The 12,630-nt window shown below is 41.7% G+C and overlaps 1 protein-coding gene across 2 annotated transcripts in view; it reads right to left on the bottom strand.

The window, feature by feature from the left end:
• The window catches only part of LOC122787746, a 963,913-nt gene that overhangs the window by 205,697 nt on the left and 745,586 nt on the right, over positions 1 to 12,630 (bottom strand). The gene's annotated exons all lie outside the window — the stretch shown is intronic.

Consider the following 12,630-nt stretch of genomic DNA (forward strand, 5'->3'; position numbering starts at 1 on the left):
GTGGGCCAAAAGGGGGTCACTACTACTATTGTTGAGGAGTCTTTCTGGATCTTTATAAGAACCATGGAAAGTCATACAGAATGTCTCCATTGATGGGAATTAAAAAGCATGTCTTTCAGACTTGTTTGCAAGAATTCTGAAGCACAATTTCTTTAACTGTCAGTACTGAGAGGAGGTAAATAGATCTACGTGAGTTGCTCCCAAAGCTGGATCAATTCCTTAAGAACCCATGTGCAGTTTCCATTTATGAGGGACTGTTTTGGTCCTGATTAGCTCGTCTGCTACGATGTTTTGCACTGACAGCATGTATGAAGCATGAAAAATCAAACAGAGCTGAGTGCACCTCCCAGGCTATCATAGCAAGTCTGCAAAGGGGGGTAAGATTTGGTACTCCCATCAAAATGCTTATGTGCCATATCACTGTAGTGTTTTCTGTGAAACCTGCAGAGGTCCTAGAGGCCAGAGAAGATTTGGAGATTTCAAAACATTTATTACTGCCACTATCTCTCTGACATCTGTGCATTTTTGTCTGTCATGTCTGTTCCACAGTCCTTGCACATTTTACTCCTTTTGAAATCACTCTGTAGTCATGGTCTGAAGCATCCACTGTGACAGAATGAAGATGAAGCAGAAAGGAAAATGGGAGAGCTGAGTTCAGAGAGAACTTGTCTACCAACCCCAGAACCTCCCCTGCTTAAACCCCAGAACTGGGATCTTTATATGTCATACGACTGTGGTGTTTTCTGTGAAAATGTGCAGAGGTCCTACAGACCAGAAATGAATTAGGGATTTCAAAGCATTTATTACTGCCATTGTCTCTCTAACATTTGCTCATTTGTGCCTGTCCTGTTTGTTCCATAGGTCTTGCATTTTTTACTCTTTTTGAAACCACTCTGTACCCATGACCTGAAACATCTAGTGTGACAGACATAAGAGGAAGCAGAAAGGAGAATGGGATATCTGGATTCCCTGACTATTGGTCTACCCACCCTAGAACCTTCCCCTCCTTACAAACCCCAGAGCTGGGATCTAAAAAGATAGAGGGCAAATGCTAAGTCCAGAGTAACCCGATGTACTACTGAAATTTTCTAATGTGAAGCCTAGCAAAGGGAATTATACGAATCATTGAAGCTATGCAGCCTAGAAACCTGAGAGATTCCCTAACAGATACCTGGTTTTGATTGGAAAAACTCAAAGAACTGCTGAAACACTTCTACTATGGAGGAAGAAAAGCTCTCCCAGGGCAGAATTTCACACACGTCTTTGGAAACTATTCTGTGAGAAGGCCTAAGAAACTAATTCAGTAAGTTCAATAAAAAAAAAAAAACATTCTGAGTAGAAGGTTCTGAACACTACTGAATGCAAATAACTGTAAAAAGTCCACAAATAAAACAATTGCCCAAATATGAATGCCTTTCAAACTGCAATAATCAATCACTGGCATCAGCCAGTTTGTAAATATCCTTAGGGCAGTAGATAGTCCAAAAAAGTAAGACAGAGAAACAATAAATGTAAGCCAGAAGCAGAAATGAAAGAAAAAAAATGATATATTTGGCAATGAAAATTTGAAGGTAGGATTCTTTTATGTCTAGCTTTAACAGGAAAGCTACTGGAATAACATTTTGAAGTTTGGGACTCTGACAAAAAAGACAGAGTTGTAGCATAGGCCTGAGGACCCCCCCCCCCCCCAAAAAAAATCCTTGAATAAAACCCCCTGCCCATCTGGCAGGTGAGCACTCATTCTATGATTCCCTGATGACCTTTGTTCCTGAAGTGGGGAAAACTGCAATATTTGGTTTACCAGGCAATGCAGGAGGGACTCCCATTGCCAAGTGTACCCCTACTGAATGAGTTTTAGTACCTACTTATCTGAAACAATCTGGAGTCACAAAGGAAGCAGACTCGGAGAGAGCAAGAGAGGTTGGGGGGGGGGCACAAATCTGACTCTGGACTAAACCTTGTTGCCCAAACTGCTTTCTGGAAAAGGAGGCTGAGAAATATGGACATTTTTACCTACCTTAAAAAAAGAAGGTTGGAAGATTTGGCTCACCCCTTGAATCAACTCTCCCCTCTTATCAATTCCCAAGATCAGCTGTAGAAGGACCAAACAAAACTACCTTGGCCTAAGGAGGAATGTAACATTTTCAGTATTAACATCTTTAGGAACATAAAACATATGGGCTAGACAGTTTAAAATTCTGAATGTTAAAGTGACAGAAGAATAAACAGTTTCCAAGTTTGTCAAAAACTTTCCCATTCCTGTCAGAGGTAATGGGATTAACAAACTGTCTAGTAAAAGCAGTTCTGGACGGGGAAATCACTGCAGGGTCTGCTTTGTGGTTAGAAAACATCTCTTAGTGAGGTACCCTGTACAATCTATCAGACTTCCTAGGAGTAGGAGGTTGACTATCAGGTAAACAAGTGATGTGGAAAACATTCTCTAAAGCAGAAGAAATAGTTGCAGACTGAGTAATGATTAACTAACAATCACAATATATTCACTGGGAAATAGGAATTTCATTCTGATCCCACTGAAAAGGCGCTTATAATCTTTTATGAAGTTTCAGAAAACGAAAGGTCTTCTGGCGGGAAATCTGAAGCAACACACTTTCCAAAGAATCAGAATTTCCGGGTTGTGAAGAAAATCCTGAAACACAACAATCTTCCATCCACAAGCCCTGCTCTTCTAAGCAAAATTCAGAGTCAGAATGACAAAGAACTTTTCTTCCCAGAAGCAGGTAAAGTAAAAGCAGAAAAACTCCATGGCAGATCTTCCCTGTCCAATGAAAGAGAAACAGAAGTATATTACTACTACTTTTCCTGGGAAGCACCCTGGAAAAGAACCAACCCGAGGCTTAAGCTCTCTTTCCTGGCTATACGGTAGAACTTTACCTACCCCTTCTCCCACAACCGACAAGAGTGGTTCGCTCTTGCTCAAAGAAGGCAACCTTACAGCCACAGAGGACATGTCTATCCCTCTGTCCTTAGTGACTCTAGTAGGTGCTACACCAGAGGGACTTGGGAAAATGAAAAGCAGTGCTAAATACATAGAAACATTAGGAGTCCTGTAAGTGAACATTTTAATAAGGTGCATGGTGGAAGTGATTAGTTCATTTTTCTTTAGTATTTTAGCCCAACCTATTTTGTATAGGGGAGGTAACCAGTCAAAAATTAAATGAACTGGAAAGCAAATTAATTTTTAATTTTGATATGCTTCATCCAAGGGGTCTGAATTTGGAAGTTAATTTAAACTAAATTAAATCAAATAAATCAAGTTAACCGTGCTTGAATTTAAATTTGTTTAAATTATACTTTAGGCATATTAAAATGTATTAATTGTATTTATTGTTAAAGTTTTATGTATTGTTTGTGATTTGTGTCTTACAAAAAAATGATTTGTTGCAATATACATCGGGCACTTTAAGAACTTAATTGTGTCACAGTTATGGTGGGGTTCCCCTGGTAAATACTGTGAGATTGTGTACACTTTTGTATCCTTGAAGGTGAAAGGCCAAGGTACCAGATGTTTCAATGGTGGAAGTAAAGCTCTTTTGAACAAACTGCTGGTGCTCTGAGTTTGTGTTTTTTTTTTTTTTAAATGAAAAGCAGTTCAAGGAACCACATTCATCCACAGCAGCCACACCTATTAGCAGCTGAGGTAAGACTGCAGCCAGCCTGACAACTTTTTTCTTCTTGCAGAGGGGGAAGGAAGAACCAAAGAGGCCAGTAGAGCCTGAAAGTCTTGGTAACCTAGGACAGTGGAAAGGTGTTTTTAAAGTAAAAATCTACACTACACTGACAGTTCAGAAAAGCACCAAGGTTTGCCCCAACACACACACACACACACACACACACACACACACACACACACACTATAAAAGTATGTAACAGACAGTTAAACAAAAAAAAAAAAAAGATTTTTCCCAAAAAGCTTTCACCAACATTCTCTGTAGTAAAGTCCCCTCATACATGATGACCATTCATACAAAGTGCGTTTCCTAGCCCAAATAAAATCGGAGAGAAAAAAAAACAAATAATACTTTTCCTCGGAGATGGGAGAGGTGGAAGTTTTTTCCCAGCAATAGACTTTTGCACCCAGTCCTGAATATTACTAGCAGACTGTTAGCTTCTTGAAACCCACAGATGGAGCACACTTTGGCACTCTGCCTTTTATATGGAACTCTGCTTGAGCTTCTGACAGAGCACATGGAAGGTGCCCTAAAACTTTGAAAAGCTGGACATTTGGTCACATCCTTGCGACATAACCCAAACAGCTTAGGGTACTAAAACAATAATCTGCTATTAATCACGGTTGACTGAGCTTTATCCAAATGCATGAACAACTGACACTTGAATGTATATAACTTTAAACTAATAATTTCTTCTGTGCCATATCAGACAGGAGATCTTCCAAATCACGGTCATCACAGGACACTGCATGAAAGTTTCCAAAGGAGAGATGCAACGTCTGGATGCATGTCGGTAAGCACCATTAATAACACACACAGTGCAATACATTACTAATTTTCACAAAGTGTTTAGAACTACTTTTAGAAAGTTACTAATATCAATGTCCTACTTCTAGGTATTAGCATATTTATTGCTATACACCCTATATGCTACACCCAAGTTTATATATAAAATGTATTTATACTATATACATTCTATAAAGCAGCACATGCTGCTTTTTAACATTTAAAAACATCTAATACCACACTTCAATTACTTTTACATCACACAAATATATCCACTTGCAAACTGCAGGGTGAAACACCCTTTAATTAAGACAAAAAAGTTACCCAACGATGATCTATAAATTGAAGGAGAATAATTGGGGATTTACAAAGCTTAGTTACTATCTTTTAATACATGGAGGTTAACTGGACTAGCATTTGTACAGTACTCCTGTAAAAAATATCTCTGTGAGGCATTTCATTTCACTTGTGACATTCAGACAAGCAGTATAGAGTGTTGGTTACAATTTTAGGCAACTAGAAAATTTCTACACACCTGAGTGGAAACAATGCTGATAAATGTATTTCTCTCCATTTCTTTTATGAAAGCACTTTTCTCTCTCTCTCATGCTCTTTCAGGAGAATACTGATAGGTACAGACAACTACAATCTTGAAACATAGATGTGTAGGCATTCCCTTGGAAGAGTGACTATTTTATTACAAATATTCTCAGTCTAAGCATACAATGTTTCAATAAAGGCTGGAGAGATGGACAAGATCTTTGGGATCTCTGCCATGATTGGTCATGACTGCCTGGTATAAGTTGGCTTTCTCTTGCAAAGTAAATCTGGGTCTTCCCAATCAAAAAGGGATAAAATGTTTCCATGAGGCCTTTGAACAATATAGTCAATTCTGCATTAAGAGAAAATGCATCACTTATCAAGTACAGTATGTTGTATGGTTAATGAGCATGCATGGCAAATAAAGTAGCTAGCACACATTTGAAGGTTAAGTTCTATTCCAGCCAAGGGCAACTGTACTGACAATGTAATGTGTTATGCTGTGAGAATTAACTCTTAATGAGTTGCACTTTACCTGCAATAAAGCTTTTTCTAACTTTATTTACAGTGTTTGGCTGTCACACTGCTGTATTAGCTCAAACAATATTTTCCTACCTGTATGTAAAGGCATAGCTGAGCATGATGCTTCAGGATGGTCACTGCAATTGTGCTGCCTGCATTTGGAAATTGGAAAATGTAAGGGCTAATAATTCTTGGCCACAGGGGACAAGGATTTATGTGCAAGTCGCGTATGACATCAGCTGCATTAACAGTTCACTAGTGTATCTGGTCATGTCATTTTTTCCCCCAGGAATGCTGTTTTCTTGACCTCTTCGGAATTTGTGAAGGGTGCTACAGATGGCAGCTGACAGGGGGGAAAAGTCACAACTAGTACTTAACTAAGAAACCCCAGTAAGATGTCAAAAGGAAACCTGGCATTAAAAATCAATTTGTCACAGAAAACAGAATACTGAAAGAAACCTGGTATAAAGAAGAGTCTTCTTACAGGAACACTTGGTATTAAGAAACAGAAAATAGGACAGCGACAGCACTGTTTCAATATGCTGTCCTTTACAATAATGTTGCTCAAAAGAGAACTAAAGAAAATAGTAGATTCAAAACACTGTACTATATTTGCTTTTGAAAATGTATGGTAAGATGCCATGTTCATTTATGTATGAGACAAAACCTAAAAACATTAAAATAATGAATTCAACAGTTACTATAGACAACAATGCAAAATGCAGTGTATACACTTGACTCAGACGTTAAGTGAGGCAAAACAAGCATTACAAAATGCAGAGTAAGAAATCCTGAAAGAACTGGCCATCTTCACTGACCTGAAACTATGCACTATAACATACTAGATGATCAGATTCTGCCAGTTTCAATGAAAGACAAATTACTAAAACATGTAAAGCAAATAACCAATGATGCGACTCAAAGTTAAAGTTAACTTGGAGAGGTAATGACAGACTCGAAACCAAATACAATACAGATGAAGTAAAATTAAACGTAGCCAATCCTAAACTGAAAACAAAACTTCAAATTAAATTATAGATACCATTTCATAGGTAGGTACTAGGCTATCTGCCCAAAGGTATTTATAAGCCTAGCCGGAATGCATTGGCTTTCGCCGTCCCCTTAAGATTAGTTCCCTGTGCCTCTGTCCAGCAGAGCCATTGAAGTGATCCCTGGGGTAAACTTTCTGTTTCCTATCCACTCGTCAAGGTTTCTTTTGAAGAGTGTTAGCGATGAGCTCTGCCTAATGTAGATTGGAATCCTGATCCAGGAGCATGGAAAGTCTCTGGGACAGGAATCTATCCCTCCAGCACGTCCTATTTATTGTTGTGATAAGGTTTAGATCCCTAGAGCATGTGGCTCGAGGGGATATGGTTTTCTTTAGGTGGAGCATGTCCATCAATTCTGGGTTGGACCATGGCCTTGTACGTCAGGCAGAGATCACCTCGGAGTAGGCAGTATGCAAGTGAATACAGCTGGAGTTTCGTCAGTCGAGCTGCATAGGGCACCTGTTTTAGGCCAGTGATCCTCTTGGTGAGATACTTCTGTGGCCTTTCCAGCTGTTGCAGGTGTCTTGTAAGGTACATACCAAATGGGGCGTTGTACTCTTATGAGGAGTCTGATGAGTGATGCGTAGAAGGGCACAATGACCTCTTTTGATCTGGATGCAAACCCTTTTGTGATTAGGTGAGCCACATAGGATTTTCTAACCACTTTGGCAATGTGATTATCAAACGAGAGATTACTATCTACTTGGGTCCCTAGATCCCTTATTACGTCTTCCGTATTTAGGCGGGGTACGACCTATGTGGTATTTTGTGGGTAGTTTGTTTTTTCCAAAGGGGATGACTATGCACTTTTTGGCATTTAGCTTGAGGCCATGGTTCTGACACTAGGTATCTGCCTCAGTGAGACTCTTTTGGAGGATGTCTGTGTCAGCCAGAGAGTCAATGATAGCCCCTAGTTTGCAGTCATCTGCAAACTTGGTCAGCCATAATCCTTCTGTGCTTGCCTGTACCTCTGAGAAGTATATGCCGAATGGGAGGGGTCCTAGGACTGAGCCCTGGGGAACGCCACTTGTAACCGGTTTAGAGTCAGACCTAGCTCTCGCAACTCTTACTATGTGGGTTCTGTCCGTGAGCCAGTTGGCAACCCATCTCATGACGTAGGAGTTTATGTTAAGGCTGGTGAGCTTGTCTATAATACCAAAATGGGGAATGGTGTTGAAGGCCTTTGCGAGGTCTACGTAGGCTGTGTGGACCACCTTTCCTCCATCGATAGCCTTGGTAACTGTCTCAAAGAAGTCCACTAGGTTTAGGAGGCATGATCTGCCCTTAAAGGTGAACTGGGTAGGGTCCAGTGTTTGGAGGTTCCCAATGTCTCTGTTAGAGATCCAAGATTATGCTCTTCATAGCCTTGCAGACCAAGTTAGTCAGGCTTATAGAGAGATAGTTCCCGGGGTCTGTTGTGGCTCCACCTTTGGGGAGCGGAATAACCATTGCTGTGCACCACTGTATGGGCACGTAAGCCTGTGGAGAGGCTGAGTTTGAACAGTGTGTTTAGGTGAGGGGCTAGTTCATTGAGCTCATGTAGGACAGAGCCTTGGACACTGTCCTGTCCCAATGATGCTGTGTTTTTGGCTTTGAAGGGGGCTGTTTTAACCTGAGTGTCTGTGATTTCAGGGGCACTACATTCTTCTGGTATGGTTATGGGCCCTTTTGGGGGTGGGGGGGGTGAAGTTTGCACTGAAGCTGTCTACCAGGATGTTGGCGATATCGGCTGGTTCAGTATATTTTGTGCCATTTTGCACCAACTCCGAGCAGATCTGAGAATTGTCACTTAGATTCTTGACCTAGCTAAAGAATGCCTTGTGGTTATCTTTGAAGTCCTTGGCAATTTGTCTTTCGAAGTTAGCCTTGGATGATTTCATGAGGGATCGTAGTTTCTTGCTGATACTGATCAGAGATGTCCTCCCTTCTTGGGATTTTACTCTTTTCGGTACCAGGGATGTCCTGCCTTCTTGGGATTTTACTCTTTTCTGTACTAGTTTCCTCCTCCTATTGTATAGTGTGTTTATGGCGGGGGTCCACCAGACTGGTTTACTTTTCTTGGAGTGAATCTTGGTTTTGCTTGGGACAGCACAATCCATGCATTCTTGTAGGTGCCCGTAGAGTGCATTAGTAAAGGATTTTGCAGCTTGGGTAGCGTTATCCTTTAGCATGGGGGCTTTGAAACTTTCCACCTCAGTCTTAAGTAACGTGAAGTTTGCTTTTGAGAAGTTTTTCACTGTGGTTTCTTTGACCGGGGGTGGGGGCATAATGTGGATATCCAGAGTGATTCTTTTATGGTCAGAACTAACCAGCGAGGGGTTGACCTCCGGTGTGGAACACTGGTCGCCTATGTTGGTGATGACGAGGTCCAATATGCTGTCACCTCTGGTGGGGGTGTTGACCAGTTGATCCAGGGCAACTGAATTTATAAATTCTAGGAAATGTTGGGCAAGGGAGTTAGTACTTGAGCAGTTCTCCCAGTTAATGTTTGGGTAATTGAAATCACCTAATATCAGGGTGTTTGGTAGAAGCTTTATGTTTCCCAGTGTTTCCAGAAATGCAGAATGGGGGTCCTGGGACATGGTGGGTGATCTCTGTAGCAAGCTACAATTTGAACTGCAGTTTTGCCCATTGTTAGTTGCACGTGGATGATCTCTGAAGCATCGTGTTGTGCCACTAACCTGGAGGTGTGGGTATCCTTGATGAATATGGATACACCCCCAACTTTTGTATTTCAGTCTGGGTTTTGTGGCTGAAATGTATGATACGAGTTGTAGCCTTGTAGTGTTGGGGTGCTCTCTGGAGCCTTAAAGCAGGTTTCTGTTACTGCACATATATCGACTTTCTCTATACTGAGGAGCGCCTCGAGTGTGTGCATTTTGAGGTTTAGACTTCTGGCACTGAGTAGCATTACTCTGTTTTTTGTTACTTGTGCTATTTACGGTGGTGGTTTGTTTTTTGAGCCTTGCCTAAAAAAGGCACTATTGGGGTGGCAATAGCTTTGGCCAGTATTCAAAAGCCTAAGGGTGACAGGTGCAAGCCATCTCTAGCGAAGCAGTGTGGCTTGTTGAGCATGTCATCCCAGGCTGACAGACACTGGATCCCTTTTGAATGAAGCTTAGCCAATTGTTGAAATTGATCTTTTTTTTTTTCTTTATACCATGGTATCATTCTTGGTGAGGGCAGGATGCTACTCAAGGTCAGGGTCATATCAGCCTGGGCTATGTGATCAAAGAGCTTTTCCATGTCTCTTTTCATGTAGTCCAGGAAGGTACAGCTCAGGTCATTCACACCAACATGGACAATGACAGAGTCGTATTTGTACTCTGGTGTGACTTGAGTGCTTGTGTTATGTGGCGGATCCTAGCACCAGACAGGCAGCAAAGAGTGACCTTCTCCTTCTTCAGCCTAGTGAGTGGGACCAGTGTGCCTGACTATAGAGTCACCTATTACTAGTGTGTTGGGTATGTTATTTTGCCTTAAGGGCTGTGATTGCGCGGCACACTGGTTTTGTGAAGTATGTGTTTCATGGTTTGTGTTGGGGGGGGGGGTGAAGGTTGCTTGGATGTCTGCTTTGGAGGTCTCTGTTGTTTTTACAGATGTTTATTTAGAGCCTCCAAGTATGTTTTCGTGTATTTATGTGTTTTTTTTGCCTGTGCTGGTTTCACTGGTCTTTGTGAGACTGGTGGTGTGATGCTAGTAATTCCATTCTCCTCTTGACTGTCTAGTCCAGTCTTGGGTTGAGAGAACTTAGCCTCCAGTTTGGCTGTATAATTGCACCTCTCACATGTATTAGTGTTTGGTGGTAGGAGGAGAGGGTTGCCTGTGTACATGATGCAGTTGAAACATTGCCTCAAAATGCCCAGCTTTACCTGTTGGATTGGAGAGTACACCTGAAACTGCCCCTTGGACATACCTGGATAGGTACAGTGAACTGTTTCACTGATTGGCTGGTAAGGTCGAATAGAGAGCCTTGTCCTTCTCTACAGTATGGGGGGGGGGGGTCTAGTGCTGAGATTTATTTAGTGCTTGCTATGAGTTTTGAGCAAGTGCCGGGCTGAGAAGTGAATGGTTTGAGTGCTTAAGTTTAAAGTTTGTCTAGTTCCAAGGGAAAAATTGAAGAGTAAACTTTGTGGAGCCGGGAAAAGTTATACCCTAGCTAACCGGCGCTGTATTCCAGACACATTGATCTTAAACTGACAACTCTCTAATAGTAGAAGAAAACAAATTTAAAAAATCACCTGGAAACCACAGTAACATATGTCTTCTGACAATTGACAATTTTCTGATTTCATTTTAAAATTGAATTACTTTTTCTAGTTAAGTATTATTGGTTGCATAAAGTACAGTTGTGTACACTTACCATAAATGTAGATGTTCGAGTGTATTCACTGTTGCAGTCATTACATTTGGGTAATCTGCTTGCAGGTTGCCGTCAGTCGGCCTGATTAACAAAGTCTTGGGTCCTGCATCGATTGCTGTCCCTTCTTCCATGATGTCAGGTCATTAGGGGTATAAAACATGCAGCCGACGTCATTACATCAGTTTTTCTTGCCCCAGATGTCAGGTGCCCCCCTAACGTGGAGCAAATTAACATAAAAATACAAAGGTATACCTCCAACAAAAAGCAAATATACCAAAAAGGCTTTTAAGCATAGTAAAGGAGAGTAGAGGTATAGTGAGAAGAAGTTAGGGGGCTGGAGGGAGGGTAACCAGGATTGCAACAGTGAATACACTCGAACATCTACGTTTATGGTAAGTGTACACAACTGTACTATGTTCTTCGTGTTTCACTGTTGCAGTTATTACATTTGGGTAGATTCCCAAAGCTATGGTTGGGAGGAGGAGTTTATATAGCATTAGGGCCAGCTATAAGGCCCTGCAAGACAGAAGTGGCAAAGCCAGCTCTGGATTTAGAGAAAATTGGCAAATGATAACGCTTGGTGAAAGTATGTACAGAACTCCAGGTAGCAGCTTCTAGGATGTCCCTGGTAGGAACACCTCTGAGAAAGGCTGCAGAAGTAGATGCAGCCCTGGTGGAGTGATATCTGATTCCCTGGGGGATAGGTTTTCCATGGTGCTTATAGCAGAAATGAATGCAATGGCTTATCCATTTAGAAATGGTTTGTTTTGAAATAGCCTTCCCTTCTGCCCTTGTAGCAAATGCTACCAACAGTTGTTCAGATTTTCTTCGAGGTTTAGTCCTGTCCAAGTAGAATCTAAGTTGTCTGTACACATCCAAGGAATGCAGAATCTGTTCCCCTTGTTCTGTGGATTGGGAAAGAAGGTTGGCAAATGAATGGACTGATTAAGAGCCACACTGGATACCACCTTGGGCATGAAGGATGGATTTGTCCTGAGTGACACCCTGTCCGCATGAACGATGATGAAACGCTACACTGCCATAAGGGCCTGTAATTTAGATATCCTTCTAGCTGAAGTGATTGCTAAAAGGAAAGCTGTTTTCCAAGAAAGAAATTTTAAGTCTGCAGTAGCAGCTGGCTTGAAAGAGGGTAGAGTGAGTTTCTCCAATACAAAGTTAAGGGCCCCGGGAGGGCTTGGAGCTCTCCTGGGTGGTCTCAAATTTTTGGCCCCTCTGAGGTACTGCTTTAGCAGAGGATAAGAGAAGAGAGGAGATTCTGTACTATAATGAGCTGAAATGGCCGAGGCGTGGATTTTAATGGAGGAAAAAGACAGGCCCTTGTGAAGCATCTCAATTAAGTATTGGAAAATCTGAGGTAAACTGGGAGCTGCTGTGCTCATCCCTTGAGACTGGTTCCAGGCACAGAATCTTTTCCATTTTTCAGCATAAGATTTTCCAGTACTAGGCCTCCTTGCCTCTAAGATGACATCCATCACAGGTTTGCTGAGGGATGATAATGGTGAGTTTAAGTAATTACCCATGCTGCAAGTTTCAATGTTGGATGCTGAGGGTGCAGAATCTGGTTCTCCTGCTGAGACAGTAGGGAAGGGGTCTGAGGTAGGTGCCATGGAGATAACTGCGACACACTGCGCAGGAGGGGGTACCAGTGTTGGCGAGGCCA

Source organism: Protopterus annectens, chromosome 13.part0, assembly GCF_019279795.1.
Source record: "Protopterus annectens isolate FY-2018-M chromosome 13.part0, PAN1.0, whole genome shotgun sequence".
In the NCBI taxonomy this organism is placed as follows: domain Eukaryota; kingdom Metazoa; phylum Chordata; order Ceratodontiformes; family Protopteridae; genus Protopterus; species Protopterus annectens.